The 18,912-nt window shown below is 41.0% G+C and overlaps 1 protein-coding gene across 2 annotated transcripts in view; it reads right to left on the bottom strand.

Annotated features, from left to right (window-relative positions):
• The window catches only part of LOC308561856 (uncharacterized protein), a 54,992-nt gene extending 38,711 nt beyond the window's left edge, over nt 1–16,281 (bottom strand). The window contains exon 1 of one of the 2 annotated variants that reach the window (XR_013999561.1): nt 16,206–16,281. The gene's annotated coding sequence lies outside the window, so the exon portion shown is untranslated. The remainder of the gene's footprint in view (nt 1–16,205) is intronic. The other variant, XM_081147387.1, reaches the window with a different exon arrangement.
• Nucleotides 16,282–18,912: the final 2,631 nt, after the last annotated feature.

Below are 18,912 nucleotides of genomic sequence, written 5' to 3'. Positions count from 1 at the left end.
GGGTAGGACCTGCCGGGGGAATGGGGAGCAGCGGATGGTGACCTACTTCCCCAGGCATCCGGCTCCACAAGGGCCTCCTCGCTGTGTCTAGTGTCTGCAGCTTCACTGACCCTTCTCCCTCATTCATTCATGGTCATTCACTCCACAGACACTGAGGGAGGCGGCGAGCACTAAACTAAACACAGAGATAAAACATTACTGTGCTCCTACTAACTACCACCACCTTGCTCTCCTTGAGCTGCAGCCTGGCGCTAGAGATAGGTATTAGCCAAGCCATTGCCCAACCACGACGCTGCGACTCTGATACGTGCTGGGAAGGAAAAGGTCAGGAGACTCTATCTGATCTGAGACCCGAAAACTGTCCGACCCCTTCAGACGTCGCCTAGATGACAAAGAAGGAGCTAATGGTCCAGGCAGTGGGAACAGGACGTGCAAAGGCCCTGGGTGGAAAGAACAAGGCAGGGAGTATGGCCCGCAAGACGGCAGAAAGAGAGGGGCACAGGGCGAGAGGATACGGTGCAGTCAGTCAGGCTCCCAGGATTTAACACGGCCTTTAGCTTGAGACTCACGGTACAACCGAGGGTAGAAAACGTGGGATGACACGCGCGTGATGGAAAATACACTGCGAGGCAAGCAAGTGGCAGAGGGTTGAGCTGGGAAGTGGGGTTCTCCTTGCCCCGGGAATGCGCAGAGCGCGGGCTGAGATGCAGGCCTGCAGGGCCGGGGGTGTAGGACTGTGGCGCCGAGAGACGGTGGGCCCAGGGACATTCAGGAAATGCCGCCGGCGTCACTGCTCACAGGCTGCATCGGAGAGGGCGCGGGAGCGGGAGGCGGCAACCACGGCTGACGGGTCTAGTGTGGGATCTGCTTGCAGGGAGTGGGCTGGCAAGAAATGCTTTTGAGCAAGAGAATGGTGCAGGCGGTGCCTTTCCACTCGGGGCCTGCTTCACTCGTGTGTGTACTCAAGTTTCACCAACCATACATCCTTGCTTTATGCGCACGTGTGACAGCTAAATTATGTGTTGGTCACTGTCACTGAGAATACCTGACATTAATATGTTGTGGTAAAAACGAACGAGGTACTTTTGTTGCCTTAAAAAAAAGACGAATCCGCTACAAAAGCTGGATTCGCTCTGCGTTCAAAGGAGAATAGTTTCTGTTTCCAGATGAGCGGAGTTTGCACAGCTTTCCTCTTATGCACAAAAGCAGGAGGAATGGCGGACACGGGCAGGCTCTGCCAACCAAAGCTTTGTAAGTCGGATACATTAATCCTTGGCTAATAACAATTTAAGAGAAGGTCGTTTGGTGGCTAAAATGAAATCAAATCACTAGAACAGTTCTTCTGTTCCAGTCTGGGTTGCGCTGCCTGGGTTGTGAGGGCAATGCAGACTTATTTTGGGTTGTATCTTATGACAGGGTGAGAGGTGCTCTCTGAAAGTACCATTTGCCCATGCCTATCTGCCAGCCAGGGCTCCTTCCGCACCTTTTAAGGGCATTACAATGGAGCTTTGTGTGGGCATGATTGCCACTGGGAAGGTCTAGAAGGTCTAAGTTTTCTCTTTAAATGGGAGGCACCAACAAGAATAGCTTGACTTTCAGGTCTCCACATTCTCTTTAGGGAAGGGAGGTGTAAATTAGATCCCACAGAAGCTTCTAGTCTCAACATTTCAGCTACAGCACTTGCAGAAAGCTTGCTAGAGATTCAGGTTCCGAATTGTTAAGATGTTCATTGTCCTGGGGTAAGATCTTCTGTGCATTCCAGTAAGTGACCCGAGTTAATAAGGGTGGGGGAATTTCTCAGTTACAAATGAAAGTAGGTTCATAATTTCAAATTTCCTAATACTCATCCGGCAAATCGGAGAACACCTAAACAATACCCTCCATTTAATAGGTCCCTAGGACAATATATTTCCCCAATATTATTTAGCATCCAACTTTCAAATTTCATCCCGTTATGATCTAAAGACATTTAACTGGGGAAAGAAAAACAAAGCGATAGTTAGGAAGCATCTTAATTTTATGGCAAGATGGCATCGTTGGTGATGCAGGGCTAGGAAATTTGGAAACGCCCCGATGCACTCAATGCAGCAGGGTTCCCGGAGCGTTATCCTCACACCCTACCAGGCCCACGGGCATCTCTCATTCCATTCAAGGTGCACATCCCACCAGAAGTGTGGTGCATGCTAGTTTTTTGGGTACCTCAGGCCCTTGCCTCTTCTTACTTAACTGCATCCCTTCCTTTTCTCTATAAATACATTCATTCTTTTCATGTACACCTGAAAAAAGAAACACCTGACATCTAGAGGAGGTAGGCTTAATTTTACCTTTCACTCTTATTTCTCCATGATGTACCCTGCTACTTAAATACTGTAGGATCCCTTTGCATTGCACCAAATGTAAGTAAAGATGTCTACTTCTCACTTTTAGCATAAAAATTAAAGAAGACATCAGAATATATTAGTGGAGTGTCCAAAACAATATAAATCTCAAAAACAAAAATGAAGGGGTTTCTCCTATCCTTAGCAAAACTTGAAAATATGAAAATGGTCTCGAATAATTTTTTATTTAACACCAATATACACTGCCTAAAAGTCAACAATAATAAAAATATTACATGCAATAGCCTATATGATATACCTAAAATAGTGCTTAGAGAAATACTTAATAGTCTAACAATTCACATTACTAAATAAATTATAGCAAACATCCAACCTAAAAATTAAAGAGCGATAAGGCAAGAATAATATATTGAAAAAGCAATAAATATAAACTATTGAACTAAGAAATAGAATTTAGTTAAATTTCTGAGAGATGAGTCTATAGGAAAAATAAGAATAAATCAGAGAAATCATTATCCAATTTAAAAAGGGGAAAGACAAATACACTGAATAAAAATAAAAGATGCACATTTTCACAAAAGATGACAATAAAGAATTACAAGTTACTTTGCTCACCTCTGTGAAAATCTGCAAAAGTAGATAAAATAATCTAAGATAACTCATTCAAGACAGCATAAAACATTGAAACCTAGAGAACACCATAGAAGAAATAGAGAAACTTGTCAAAGTACGACCTCCCACCTCCACAGGCACAAACCTTTATGGCACTAATCATAAATTGATGGAAATTCATGCAATTTTATCAATTATTTAAATAACATAAAACTGTGCTATTTAAATTGTTCAAGAATATGTTTAACAAATCTAAACATAGGTAAAAGACAAGAAAAGAAAAATCATAAAGCAATTTCACTACTGACCATAAATCCTGAATTAAATATTAGCAAGCAGAATATAGGAGCATAACAAAAAAATAATAATCCAATATTAATTAGAATCTTATTGGACTCATGTATAATTCAATATTGAAGAAATCTACAAATATAATTTGAATAATAATAGATTCAAATGTAAAATATTTATAAACACGTAAATGTTAAAAAGGTATTTGATAAAAATTTAACATCTATATTTGATTTAAGTAGTACATAATAAGTTTAAAATTGAGGATATTTACTTGACAAAAAATATTGATATATTAAACATATATTTACATATAAATCTAGAACTTATGGTACTATAATAATATAGTATTAATATACAGGGTGGGACAAAAATGGGTTTAGAGTTGTGACTACAGAAGCATTGTTTATTCTTGTATTATTATTTATAAATTATTGTATTATTTTCCCCATGAACAACTGTAAAACTACTTTTGCCCCACCCTGCAGTGTAAGTATAGTATAATACTTATAGTATTATAATACTATAGTCTAATTATAGTATATAATATAGTATAGTTTAATAATTATGATATTATAATACTGCAAGTTCTAGATTTATATATAAATATATGTTTAATCTTATATCCATATTTTCTAATGTCAAATAAATATCCATAAATATAAACTTACTATGTACTAATGTGCAAGCCAGTGTTGCTGTTAAATTAGAAACAGTGCACTGATATTCATTATTTCTGCTCTTGCTTAACTTTGTTTTGGACATAGCAGCCTATGTGATTAGACAAAAGAGAGAAAAAGAGGTAAGAATCAGGCAAAACTATCGTTATTTTCCTAAAACAATCCTGTGTGCCTGGAAAACTAAAGTAAATCAACTGAAAAGTATTTTAAAAATAAGGGCAATCCCTTGGAGGCCGAAATATAAATTACCTTCCTCTGTCGCCAACAAAACCAGCTTGACAAGACTCCACATATAAAACCAGCAGGAGAATATTAAGTACAAAGTGATATATTTAAAAATTAATATGCAAGATTCACAAAAAGAAATTTAAAACTCTCTTGTGGGACATAAAATTAAAATTTGAGTCAATTAAAAGGCAATATGCTGATTCTGGCTACAAATGCCCAATAAAAGAAGATGTTAAATTTCCTAAATTACTATTTAAAACATAATCTATTATCATTAAAAATGACAATGTAGTTTTTTAAAGAAGTATATTGTAAAGTCCCTACATATGGACATTAAAAATAACAAATCAAAAGATAGAAAGGGAAGGAAAACATCAGTAAACTTTTGGAAAACCTACTGGTCTGGTCCTGGTACAAGATTAGACAGAAATCCCGAGGGGAAACGGAGCCTCCAAATAGACCCGCTTGTGTGTAGGCCTTTAGCATTAAACTGCAATGGTTTTTTACTATCAGTGAAAATGACGTATTGATCAACGAATGGTGCTGGGAAAGTTCATTCATCTTGAGAACATCCAAAGCTACTATTTCAGAGATTATATTAGAATTAACTCCTGATGGGCTCAAAGTTTAAACATTAAAAATAAACCGCAACAGTGTAAGAACACATGACTTGGGAGTGAAGACGACCTTATTTATTTCATACTAAACATGAGAAACCATAAAAAAGAGGCGTGTGAATTAAAATAAAGTCATCTCCTTCTCAAAAGCAACTACCAAAGAGAAATAAAGGAAAACAACAACAAAAACCACCAAACAACAGCTGGGACCAAAGGGATGGTTCCCTTCAGAGTTCCTTCAAGTCCCTGTAAAAATACCAGAACTTAGTTGATAATCTCTAAAAGGCAAAATACTGGCAGGTTACAGAAAGAGAATATATACGTGGGTAATAAAAATCAGTTAATCTCGTTTTTCCTTCCCACATAATAGTGGTCTACAGTCATCTGAAAATGCAAGGATGCTGAATACATTGAAATCATCCTACTTTAAAGTGTATTTCTAGGGGAAATCCCAAAGAAACTATTGAGATGAATAGAGCTATTAAATTGAAGAGATAAGTACTAAAGACGGTACAAATATCAATATCAGGAGACAACAGCGTTGAAAATTAGGATGTTAAATCCTCCAGGCTCCAGTCTTCGAGCCCAGGGCTGGAGCAAGGCTGCTCCACAGGCGTTTGGGAAGCAGCCAGGGCTGTGCTGTCCAGCCCAGGGGCACTGGCCACAGGAGGCCACTGAGCGCCTGGAATATGCCCAGTGCAGCTAAGGATCTCCGTATTTAATTGTATTTCAGTTTAATTTAAATTTAATTTTCAAATAGCCGTACATGGCTAGGGCCAAAGACAGATTAACTAAAGCGAAACAAGGGTGTTTATGAACATTCATCTTGCATGTGGCACATGGGAGCGCACAAGATGCACAAGATGGGGAACTCTGAGGTCTGGTTAGAACTTGGGCTTATTAGGAGCAAAAAACAGGACCTGGAGTCCCCAGGCTGGGAAACTGGGAAGGCGAAGGCGAAATGCGGGTAAGGACAGGCAGGCAAAGTCCTTAGTGGAGTTCGTTGTGTAAATTCCCCTGGTGCTGTCGCTAAGCTGACAAAGGTCTAACGTCTCCAGCGCTTAAGGCTCCTCGTTCCTGGGAGAGGGTGGGAGAGGGCACCTTTGTAAAGCTGGGTCCTACTTTTGGGCAAATGGGACAAGGCAGAGAGCTCGTCTTGTATCGGCTTCTTCTCAACTGCCTTCAGCTCAAAATTATCCTTGTGCCAAAGTGGCAGATCTGGGGCGGGCATCTTCTGTCCCCTACAGAATTCAAAACACTCCGCACCCAGCACCCAACCAGTGGGGGTTTCCCACCAGAGAGAAGCAGGTCTGCCAAAACTTGGAGCTGGCCAACAACAGAAAATCCGGACTCCAGATTGCTGCTGAAGCCCTTTGCTCCACGTAATATTGAAATCCGATCCCCTAAACCTATGGCTGTGACCTTCTGAAATTGGGTTTTTGCAGATATAATCAAATAAAAAAGGGGTTATACTGGATTAGGGTGGGCTCAAATCCAATGGCTGATGTTTGCCTGTTTTTAAATAGGTCTTTATTTTTTATTTTTTATTTTTATTGTTCAAAATATTACAGATGTCCCTTTTTCTCCCCATTGGCCCCTTCCACCCCGCCCCACCCTCCTCCCCAGTCCCTCTCCACACCATTGTCCGTGTCCTTGGGTTATGTATGTAAATTCTTTGGTTACTCTCTCCCCCTTAGCCCCCTCCCTCCCTCTGAGATTCCTCAGTCTGATCCATGCTTCCATGTCATTGAATCTATTCTGTTCATCAGTTTATTAAGTTCTTTAGATTCCACATACAAGCGAGATCATGTGATGTTTGTCTTTCTCTGCCCGGCTTATTTCTCTTAGCATAGCACTCTCCACGGTAAATATGTCTTTATTGGTTTCAGAGAGAGGAAGGGCGAGGAGGGATGGAAGCATCACTGATGAGAGTCACTGACCGGCTGCCTCCTGCGCGCCCCCTGCTGGGGATGGAGCCCGCAACCCGGGCACGTGCCCCGACTGGGAATCGAACCGCGATCTCCTGGCTCAGAGGCCGATGCTCAACCGCTGAGCCAACGGCTGCTGTTTTGATGAGAACTGTGAAAAACTCAACCTCCATCCGTTAAGCCCCGTAGATTTTGCGACCTTGTGAAGGCGGCCCCAGGAAAGGAACACAGGTAGGACGTCAGCACATGTGAATCCGGGAGCTGCCCCTGGGCCTCTGCTGGGTGGGTCCCGCTCATGAACTTGGCCTATGCGGAGAAGGCCCGCTCGCGGGGGGCGCTGAATCCCTCTCTGCAGAGGGCGGGGCTCTGTGTGTAAGGGGAAGGCCGCCGGCACGAGGGGACCTAGAGCCTGCAGGGCCGAGGCTTCTCAAGGGCGCCTGGCCTGTGGAGTACCCGGCGCCTCGGGGCAGCCGGTGGCTGGTCCCGTGCCGTCCGCCCTGGGCTGCAGCTGAGCCCGCAGGCAGCCCCTGGGCCTGGGTGACACAGTCCGCAGCCGGTGGCTGGTCCCGTGCCGTCCGCCCGGAGCTGCAGCTGTGCCCGCAGGCGGCCCCTGGGCCTGGGTGACACAGTCCGCAGCCGGTGGCTGGTCCCGTGCCGTCCGCCCTGGGCTGCAGCTGAGCCCGCAGGCAGCCCCCGGGCCTGGGTCACGCAGTCCGCATCCCGTGCAGGCGGTTCTCTGCAAAGATGGAGAAATTTCATAAGGGCCTGGCAGGGACAGAGAGGGGTGGCGGAGGGTCAGCTCAGCAGAAAACAAAGCGGAGATGGATCAGAGGAAAGGCCGAGTTACAGGCAAGTGGATGAAACTGCCCCTCACCCCAAGGATCCCCGGGCATTTCAGGAAGAAAGCAGGGCTCCCGTGGTAGGTGAAATGAGAGCGAAATACATTGTCATTAAATATTAATTGAATTTAAAGGTCATGGTAACCATCAGCATGAAGTCAAGTCGGGGTTTGCACAGCTGATAGCTGAATTTCTTAAGTGGCTTTTGCTACTAACAGCCTTTCGGAATATGCTGCTTTTTAACCATGTAATTGTTTTGTTTTTTTTTTAATTTTATTTTTTTATTTGGTTTCTATGTCTAATTGGAGTCATTTTATCTTGTTGATGATTTTGCTTTGCTATGCTACGTTGATTTTATGATTTAGCTCTCAGAGTAAAATATCATCTAATTTGCCTAATTTCTAAATAATCAAAAATGCTTTATCTTTCCTTTTTTTTTTCCCTCCCTCCTATTTCTCCCACCCTCCCCAAGCCCCGCCTCTGGTAACTACCAATCTGTTCTCTATTTCTATGACTTGGGATTTTTTAGATTTCACATATAAATGAGATCATGCAGTATGTGTCTTTCTCTGCCTGATTTATTTCACTTAGCATAATGTCCATCCATGTCGTCTCAAATGGCAGGATTTCCTTCTTTTTTGATGGCTGGATAATATTCCATTATATAATATATATATATATGCACATACCACATTTTCTTTATTGACTCATCTAATGATAGACACTCAGGTTGTTTCCATGTCTTGGTTATTATAAATAATGCTGCAACAAACGTGAGTGTGTATATATCTTTTTTAGTTAGTGCTTCATTTTCTCCAGATAAATACCCAGAATGGGAATTGCTAAATCATATGGTAGTTGTATTTTCAAATATTTGAGGAACCTCCTTACTGTTTTTCACAGTGGCTGTACCAACTTACATTCTCACATATTAAGATACATGTGTATGACATTTTATGGTTCATTAATATGTTTATGTACATACTTTTAAAATTCCTTATAGAAAAATGCATTTTAATGAGATTAATGTTTTCCTCTTATGGTTTGAAGAGAGAGAAAGAGAAACTCAGGGAGTTATTTGCTATTCTCACAATGCTGGGATGTGTCAAAATTATAATTCAAGTTTATGTTTATTGGCTCCAATTTCCACGGTCTTTCAATATAATATACATTACCTCTTGTGAAACTTACTCCCATTCACTTGCTAAGATATAGTTAATATTGTTAAATTGGCTGGCCAATGTTGTTCTTAAGCCCTAAAGTTCTTTTGCTTCCTAGACTGAAAAAACAAACAATTTTTTTTACTTGAAGTAAGGCAATCACTAATCTTAAAATAATAGTATTGAGGGGGAGGAAGTGGCTGCACTAAACATAATAACGCCGCATAAAGACCATTTCAAATGTGCATTCAGTGAAGGCTAAAACCTGAATTTCAAGGTTAAATGATCCTTGAATTTACAATTGTTATACTTCTGTGTTGTTCTACGTGTTGACAGGCATTTCACTGATGCGGAGACTGTAAATCAATTGTGCAAATATAACATTAAACAGCAACGAGTGGAAGGACATGTCTTTATGCTGGAAAGTTATGCTTCTAAGGAAACAAGGAAAGAAAAACGTTTTCCTAATCTTGGACTCATTTCTTATCAACACCGAGGCTTCCCTCTCTGAGTGTCTGATTCCACAGACAGTAACATTACTTTGAATTACAGAAGTCTACACGGCGCTTGATTAAATCATGATTTTTTTCAGCACAGGACAGTGAGTCTTTGATTTTTGACCTTCTAATGTTCTGAACTGTCAGAAATTTTACAAATGACCTTTCATGCTATAAGTCATTTCCCATTTTGTGGCAATTTTATATTTTCTTAGCTATGAGGGTCATATACCCAATGTAAATTTCTAGGAGGGTGAGTCATTTACAATAATCACAATATTTTTCAGGCTGCAAGAAGGCAACTGTTTACACTGAACTCTGTACCCAAAGGTTGTATGAACCTCGTCTACTCTTATTGCTTCCTGAAAATACTGGAGTTACCTGAAATACGTGGGCATTAAAAAATTTTTAATAATAAAGAGAAGCATTTAAATTTTCTATATCTATTATATACATGAACATATGGTGCTAAATTATGTTCTCACAAGCAAAGTAATACTTTTATTAGTTCTGATCATATACTACACACAATTTATTAGAGAAAACTACATAAATAGTAAAAGTGAGGCTGCATTCCGGATATTTTGATTTTTTACTGGTAAACAAAATTTGGTTTGGGAAAAGCTGTATATATATTAATTACCATGCTATTCCATAAACAGTTCAAAGAACAAAGCACGTGACTTGAAAATTCAGGGGGGCATTTCATTCATTTGGCAATACATCTAATAGAAAGGCACTAGTAATTATTTTTAGTTCCATACTGAATCCCCAAACACAGCTCAAGCACGTTTGAGCTATGGTGGACGTTTAACATGTATTTGTTAACTGTCGAATTTAATATGAATTCAATAGTATATTAAAGGATCATGCACCATGGTCAAGTGGGATTTATCCCAGGGATACAAGATGGTCCACCATCTTCAAATCTGTGCATATGACACCCTGCATGAGCACAATCAAGAAGGAAAACCCTATGATCATCTCAATGGATACAAAAGGCATTTGACAAAATTCAACACTGTTGTATGCTAAGGACTCTCAACACGGTGGGTACAGAAGGACCACACGGCAACATAAGAAACGCCACACAGGACCACCCCCAGGAAATGTCATACTCAGGGGAAAAAGGCTGAAAGCCTTTCCCACAAGACAAGGGTGCTCTTCTCCTCGCTTCTACTCAACAGAGCACTGGAGGTCCCAGCCCCAGCGACCAGGCGAGAAGCAGAAACGGAAGGCATCACAATTGGGAAGGAGGGAGCACAATGGTCACTATTTATAGATTACATGACGTTACAGGTAAAAAACCCTAAAGACTCAACGAAACAACTATTAGAACTAATAAATTCAGTCAAGTTGCAGGCTACAAAATCCATATGCAAGAATCTGTTGTGTTCTAATAATAACAAACTACTGGATGGATAAAAAAGAACACAATTCCATTTACAAGTGCAAAAAGAAAAAAACAGAATAAAATACCTAAGAATATATTAACCAAGGAGGTGAAAGACTTGGACAGTGAAAACTGTAAGAATTAATGAAAGAAGTTGAACATGGAAAAAATAAATAGAAAGATAGTCTATGCTCATAGACTGGAAGAATCAATGTTGTTAAAAGGTTCATAACCGCCCAAAGCCGTCTACAGAATTGATGCAATCACTATGTAAACTCCAATGGTATTTCTCAAAGAAAGAGAGCAAATAATCCTAAAATCTGTATGGGACCACAAAAAGCACACAAATTGTCCAAGTAACCTAGAGAAAGAACAGCAAAGCCGGGTACACCAATGTTCCCTGATTTCGAAATATATATACTACAAAGCCACAGTAATTAACACATTTTGGTATTGGCATAGACTCAAAGAACAAACTAGAGAGTCCAGAAAGAAACTCACGGAAGTACGATCAGTTAATTTACAACAAAGCAGCCAAGAATATACGATGTAAAAGGACTGTCTCTTTCAATAAATGTTCTTGAGAAAACTGAACAGCAACATGCAAAAGAATGAAACTTAACCACTCTCACACTGTGCAGAAAAATTAATTCAAATTGGATTAAAGACTTGAACATAAGACCTGAAACCATGAAAACTCCTAGAAGAAAACATAGGCAGTAAGCTCCTTGACAGAGGCCTTGCCTCAGCAGTGATTTTTTAAAAAAATCTGACACCCAAAGCAAAGGCAACAAAATTAAACATAAATAAGTGGGTCTATGTCATACTAAGATGCTTCTGCCCAGCAAAGGAAACCATGGACAGAATGTAAAGGCAACCGACTGAACGGGAGAAAATATTTGCAACTCATACATCTGATAAGAGGTTCATATCCACAATATATAAAGAGCTTATAGAACTCAATAGCAAAAAATCAAACAATCTGATTAAGAAACGGACAGAGGATCTGAAGAGACATTCCAAAGAAGACATAGGGATGGCCGACAGGTGGGTGAGACGGCCAGCATCACTCATCACCAGGAAACCCCGAACCACAACCACGATGAGGTATCCAGCCACACTTACTAAAAGTGCCATTATTATGACACACGCCCATACAGCGTTTCACCCCAGGACGGCTCGAGTGTGTACACCCAGGGCCAGCTCAGCTTCTGGGTTCACCGCTCTGCACTTCCTCCCGCTCAGGCTTCAGATCAGAGCTTTGCTCTTGACTTGTTCAGGGCCTTGAAGCTTTCCCCTTCTTTCTGAAAAGCCAGCAGTGCATTTCTGTGCAAGAGTTAGTTGTTTAGTAAGAGGAGGGTTCATCTGAGTCTACGACACCTCTCTGCTGGTAACAGACATGATTTAATTTTTTTTTAATTCTATGAAATTTCAAATGCTAATTAGTTCAGTCAAAATGATTACATGCATCCCACTCAAATCTCCTTTAGACTTGGTGAGAACACACCACCATCAGCAGTTTCAATTTGCAGCTCCTAAATTAGTTTAAATCCCTGTGACTAGAAATGTATTACTGAAAACGTGTTGTACTGCTGACTTACGTCATCCCCTAATCGCAACATTAATTTTTTTAAAAAAAGAGCAAAACAAATACAAACTGCTTAAGGATGACTTTCAACACACAACCAATCTAGAAGGGAAAAGAAAGGGGAATTATTTTCATCATTTTATCTATGCTTTTCCAATCAGGTAGCACTCCACTGATTACCTGCATTTTTCTTATGTTGGGTGTTTAGCATCATAAATATACAACCAGTTTTGCTACAATAATAGTGTATTCAAAAATATAAGACTTCTTATAAACGTACGTGATCCAGTATGTGCTTAGCTACTTCTATTCTATTGCAGTCTTCCTGCATATTAGCAGCATTTGCAAACACCAGAGTCTGAGTATCACCATCGATTTGCATTAACATAAAACTCTTTTTCATACTGTCTATAATTATTTCATGTCTCATAAATCCCACTTGGTCCCTGTTTATTAATTTACCCATAACTCTTTCAAGTCTTGTCGCCAAAACCTTGGCATATTTCTTCATAGCACGTTTAGTCATTTAAATAAGCCTATAATTTCCCCGACTGTTATCCCTCCCTTTTCTAGATTAGTAATAGGTACTTTGCTCATAGCTGGGGAAAAACTCACCTTGTCCTGTTTGTTCCACAAAAATTTATCATAGAAGGTGGTCAATTTCTGCCTGAAATTATAAAATGACTCATTGGATAGCTGAATTCTCCTGTTCTTTGCCCTTAGCAAGCTTTCAAATGTCATTTAGAGAAAATTTGTCTCCAACGGACGTTCTAATCAGCGACTTTGGGGACATATTTCAAGTGTTTCTTAGCTTTTAAAGTTAGCAGGAAATAAATCTACTGGAGTTACGATACCATTTTTCCCCCTATATATAAGACTGATGCAAATGAGAAAATATTCTCTGTCATCACCGTACTGTGAGCCTATTTTCCCTGGGGCAAAACATACTTAGATATAGGACAGGCACTCGGGTGGACACTATGCTTGAGTGCTAAGAAAAGTGTCCCTAGAGGACTGAAAAGTTAATGTGTTTCATTAAAATACAACCACAGAACAGCACCTGGTCACATAGAAGAGTCGGAACTAGAAGATGCTGGAGGAAATATCTACCACTACGAAATCATTTTACAGTTAAGAAACTGAGGGCCAGGAAAATTATGTGATTTGGGGGTAGAGGAAAGTATGGGGAGATAAATGGTGATGAAAAAAAAATATATATATAAGAACAAGAAATAACACACTCGTAAGAGATTCAAGATGAGAGCTTAGGCTTCTAGTTCTTTGACAGAGGCATTCTTCTAAATAACATTGAGCAGGGATTAATTCTATTTTTACTTTGATTACACTTGATAACCTATCTTTTAATTATAAATTCACTTACATAATTAACAACTTTGGGGCATATTTTAGATGTGGGACAATTTTCTAGGAATTGGGGCTCTGGAGATATTTCATAGACCCCATTATCAAGGGACTCATGGTTCAGAGAAAAAAATAAATATGTGAGTAATTACAGCCTGCTCTGCTGTGGGACAGTGAGAATGGGTGAGCAGGAACCAAGTCTGGATGGGTTTTTATTCCATGTTAAATAATTCGGACTTTGTCTTAAGGAACATCCCACATTGCCCCAACTAAGGATCGAACCTGCAACTTGACTATGCGCCCTGATGGGGAATTGAACCCATAATCATCTGGTGTATGGGCTCCAACCAACTGAGCCACACTGGCCAGGGCTGAAATAGCAATATTAAAAAAGAATGTAGAGAAAGAAAAAGATAGAGTGGCTAGAGAAGTTAAAAAAATATGTTATCATGAAAGACCATCATGAAGCAGAGAACTGTAAAATAGAAAATGTGCCCCCAAAAGGCCATGTCTTGTAAGAGCTTATGTGAGCTAAGAACTCACACACCTACCTGGGTTAGTAACATAAAGGTCTTTGTGACCTAAAAAATAATAGTTTCAGTTAAATAGGAAGAGAAGAGCCATATTAGAGTTGAAGTGTTAGTGGATGAGAGTTTTAGATGTAGAAAATAAGTACATGAAATCTACTCTTTCAGAAATTTCTCTAGGAAGGAAAGGTCAAGAAAATCAGAAAACTACTACAGACGGAAAACATGCAAAGAGACAAAAATAATGAGGGAGAAGTTGAGAAATTCTATTACAACGTTAAAATGAGAAATTCATCAAATGTTTGAGTTGCAGGAAATTTTAGAGGCTCATCGCAGTCTCTTCACATACATAATTAAGGTCCACAAAGGGTCTCAAACCTATACCCAGGTGCATGCCCTTGACTGGGAATCAAACCCGTGACCCTTTGGTGAGAGGGGCAATGCTCTAACCATTGAGGCACACCAGCTAGGGAAAGTCCTTGCCCCTTTGAAATTGGGTTGTTTTGTTGTTGTTGAGTTTTAGGAGTTCTTTATATATTCTGGATATTAATTTCTTATAAGATATATGATTTGCAAATATTTTCTCCCATTGTATGGGCTGTCTTTTTTAACAGTATCCTTTCATGTATAAAAGTTCTTTATTTTGAAGTCCAATTAATCTGTGTTTTTTAATTGCTCATGCCTTTGTTATGATGTCTTTTATAAATGGTACTGATAACTTTAGAACTCTATCACCATTGAAATGTAAATCGTCCTTGTAGATTGGTTTGAATTAAGCCAATGGATTCAATGATTAGCGGAGCACAAACTATTCTGGGAGGTTCAGGAAACAGAGGATCTTTCTGTCTCCAGCTCTGTGCCTGCTGCCTTCCTTCCTTCCCTCTCCCCTTTCTTCTCATTTGTAAACTTAACAACCATGAGTGTCTTCTAAAAGCCAGGTGATATTCTACACACTCGGGGTTAGACATGCCCCTGTCTGCACAGAGCTGGATTCCAGTGAAGAAAGACTGCCGATAAACTAACAAATTCACTGTCTTTCAGATGATGGAAAGCGAGTGCTATGCTCGAACCCAAAGCAGTGGCAAGCGGGGAAGGCTGATGCCACCTCATACGCAGAGCTTAGGGCAAAGGCCCTTCTAACAGGACGATACCCGCGCGATGGCCTGACCAAGGGAAGGGAGGGGACGCGTGTCTCTTGGAGGAAGAAGGCACAACGCGGGGAACAAAGATGGAAAAGGCGGCGACAGGGCAAAGCTTGGAGGCAGGAGGCTGCTTGGTTTCTGCACCTTCCGAGCTCCCAGGAGTTGATGAAGGCGGGCCTGGGAGGGGAATGCAGAGGGACGCAGACAGGAAGAGCCCTTGTGTTCCCAAGGCAGCCGGTGGCATTTCCTCGGCCACATTACGCAGCACGTGCCTTCGCGGCCCCAGCTTTCTCGGGCCGCTCAGCCTGTGCGCCCTGTTCTCCGGGAATCAGCTGTCGGGACTGTTACCCACGTGGGGGACGGAGCGGCTGCCCTGTTAGGGCCCCTCTGTGACCCCGATCTCCGGGTGGGCATCTCGGCTTGGCCGCTGCTCCGCAGAGTGTCCGCATGTCCGCTGCTTTTCGCCGGCCGGTTTCCCCACGTGCACTTGCGCGTTCTTTCCATTCCTGATGTTAAGCTTAGCCAGGCAGCTGACTTATTCGGCTATATTCTATATGTTTGAGGCATGAAGGTGAATTCCCTGGGGTAACACAGTTCACCACATTTACCTCAAAAGAATCGTTTCCTTCCTGCCGGCTAGTTGTTTGAATTACCTATCTACACGAAAAACCTATTTTTTAAAGAATCAAATTAGCACATCTAATCTTTACCCAAGGAGCTTACAAAAATTAAAAATAAACTGGTAATTCCACAGTTTAAGATCACAGAAGGTACCTCTTGGGCCCTGTTCCTTTTTTCTTGCCAAATCCCACAAAAATGTTAAAATTTATATAATAGAGACCAATATAGTATAAGCAACATGGGGGAATGCGCGGCGGCCAGATGTCCCAGCTTTTTAGCTTCAAGTATAAGATATATTTGATCGTGTCAAGAAATAATAAAACAGGCAACGCGTAAGCAATTTTAAATATGAAATGTAAGAATATTTAAAAAGAAACTAACCCAAACCTGTGCCGCCACCCCGGCAGTGCGTGCCCGACGCTTTCTTTCTCGTCGGGAGCGCGACAGTTACAACTACATCGTCAGCGTCCCCGCGAGAGGAGCCGGTGGCTGCGCCAGCGAAGCTCAGCCTGGCCCTCGTGATTCGCCGAGTTAAACGCCGTCATCTGCTCCACCAGACTCCACGGAAAATGAAACCTAATTTCATCAGAAACACGTACAGATACACCTAGCTGATTCACTTACGACTGGAGCCTGGATTAGACTCAATAATTGGTATTGGAGAAATATAAATTTGGGGATCATTCAAGAAATGAAAACACTCACAGGCAACAAGTATTGACTTGCTGCCAACCACAGAAAGGCTGGCAGACAGCATCCTAAGTGGCTGTAGGAACACTGTGCTATTTACTTCACTCTTTCACGGTGCCATGAGGAAGAGAGAAGCTAAAATCATGCTTTAATCGGGCAAAACAGAGGCTCATTTATCCAACATCCACGCACCCAAATTTCTAGATTCAAGATGTAGTCTTCTCAATAAAAATATCCTGACCAGTCACTTTAATAAGCAGCTAAGGCTACTACCCTGGGCATATTATTTACCTGTCTGTTGGCTTCCTCAGCTGTAAAATACAGGTAATGAGAGGACCTCATCATAGGTTATTTATTGGGAACAAATAAGTATATATCTGCAAGGTGCCGAGACCAGGGCCTGACACGTGGTGAGAGTTATAATAATTATAATAATTATTATTATTCATCGCCTTATGAAATATGGACTGGACTGTTTGGGCACAGCATAACTACCCATGCAGGCATCGTTATGAGAGCAATGCTGGGGAGCTTCTCAGGGCCAGTCATCATTACACAAAAATATACAAAGAAAGAGACTTGTGAAGGTCACAGACCCAACTCAATCAATCTGACCCTGTTTGATTACCCAATGCAATTTAGAATTACCTTGACATGGATTATGATTCTTTAAGAAACATACAAAGATCTTAAGTTTTAAAAAATCTGGGTGTATATTCAATTATTTATTCTAGTAAAAACAGTGCTTCAATGAAAGCAAATTCTTCAGCTCAGTATTTGAAAGACTTCCAAAGGTTTAAGATTCCTTCTCTTCCTACTGACTCAGTAGGTTGTTTCATTTTTAGATATAAACACATTAATGCAAAGTACACTGGAACTACTCTATTTGAGGGTTAGGTTGACACAAAAATTAGCTGGCTGTTTCCTTTGAACACTAATAAAAAATGTTTTGAAATCATCTGAATGGTAATGCCCCATTTATAAGAATTACTCTTTTAAAATTAACTACAGAAAGAGGCAAAGGCACATGAAAGTCAATAGGGATTGAGGTAATTCTTAATTTCAGAAGGTGAGAATATTAAATAATATCAAAAATGAGAGGTTAGCATTGATCATGTCCGAAAGATTTTTGTCAACATAAGTGATTGTGATGAAACAAGAAAAAACACCTCATTAAAATACCCAGCTTCACACAGGGTGAGCAACTTACCAGCAACCACGTTAAAATAACACTCCATGATTTTTTAAAAAATATTAAACCCTTTAAAATGATTTATAGCATGAGCATTATATAATTCAATTGAAGATCAAATGTAAAAGTGAGCAACCTCTTTGGGCAGCTTTTTGAACTTGTCTTTATGCCCAAACGAATGTGTGTGTTGAAATGAATCATCGTCATAATTATCACTGTAACTGTTTGCCCAAGACGAGCCCCGTTCAAGGGGAACTAGCCCATCTGAACGCTCTGTGCCATTCACAGCAGAAACTTTTCCTATGCGGTCCATGAAATGCCAAAGTCAAATGTCCAGTACCAGCAGCTGTGGATTCAAATGAGCTGCAGGAACCTTCCCGTCAGTAGCTACACAATACATCCACGTGCTCGAAAACGAGAGATCTGGGGGTTGGCTCGTGTTACACGAAAGTAAAGTATCCACGCTCCCCTCCTCCTCTGCTAAGGAGGCTTCGAACTCCAGCTCAGTTTATGCCTCTTCATTGTGCGGAATCGAGATGGGGACTGACCTCAACGGAGGGCCACGAAATCAACTGCATTTTTTTCATTTGGAAACTAAGGAAAGCCTCTGGTGGAGAGGAGACTGGGAGAGGGAGAGAGAATATGAGAGAATGGAAATAAAGGTACATTATTAATGGCATTACTAAGCTGTCTCCAGTGGGTTGGTTTTTTTGTTGATTTTTGGGGGGCATGGTCTCATAAGATGTTAAAATTTGTATTACGGCGTTGGGACTTTGATCCAGGCTGCTCGAGCGTGGCGGTGACGGCCCTGGGGAGTCCACGCACCTTCCACAGGGGTTAAGAAGATAAGTAATTCGGTGCCTCTGAAGCCTAGAACTGAGGAAACGGTATTGCAAATTTATATTTCATTCTCTTATTTTTGCTTTTGAATAATGAAAAATAAACTCTACAAAATGCACTTACTTATACAAAATTTAAACAGACCTTACTTTGAAATCATGGGAAACAAAACTAGAAAGAGCATCTATCTGGTTTGGAAAGCGACGCACTGGCCGGGCCCGGGCCCAGGAGGGACCCGGGAGGCTCGCTACTGGTGTCTCCGTAGAGAGACCAGCGGTGAGCGACCCTCGTGACCTTCAACTGCTACGGCTGCTCCCACAGGGCCCTCCATCGACAGTGTACAATTTGGGGACTTCTGAGGACTCT

Source organism: Miniopterus schreibersii (assembly GCF_964146895.1).
Source record: "Miniopterus schreibersii genome assembly, chromosome: 9".
In the NCBI taxonomy this organism is placed as follows: Eukaryota; Metazoa; Chordata; class Mammalia; order Chiroptera; family Miniopteridae; genus Miniopterus; species Miniopterus schreibersii.
Note: the sequence above shows the minus strand (reverse complement) of the source record. Positions and strands in the feature narration are given on the sequence as shown.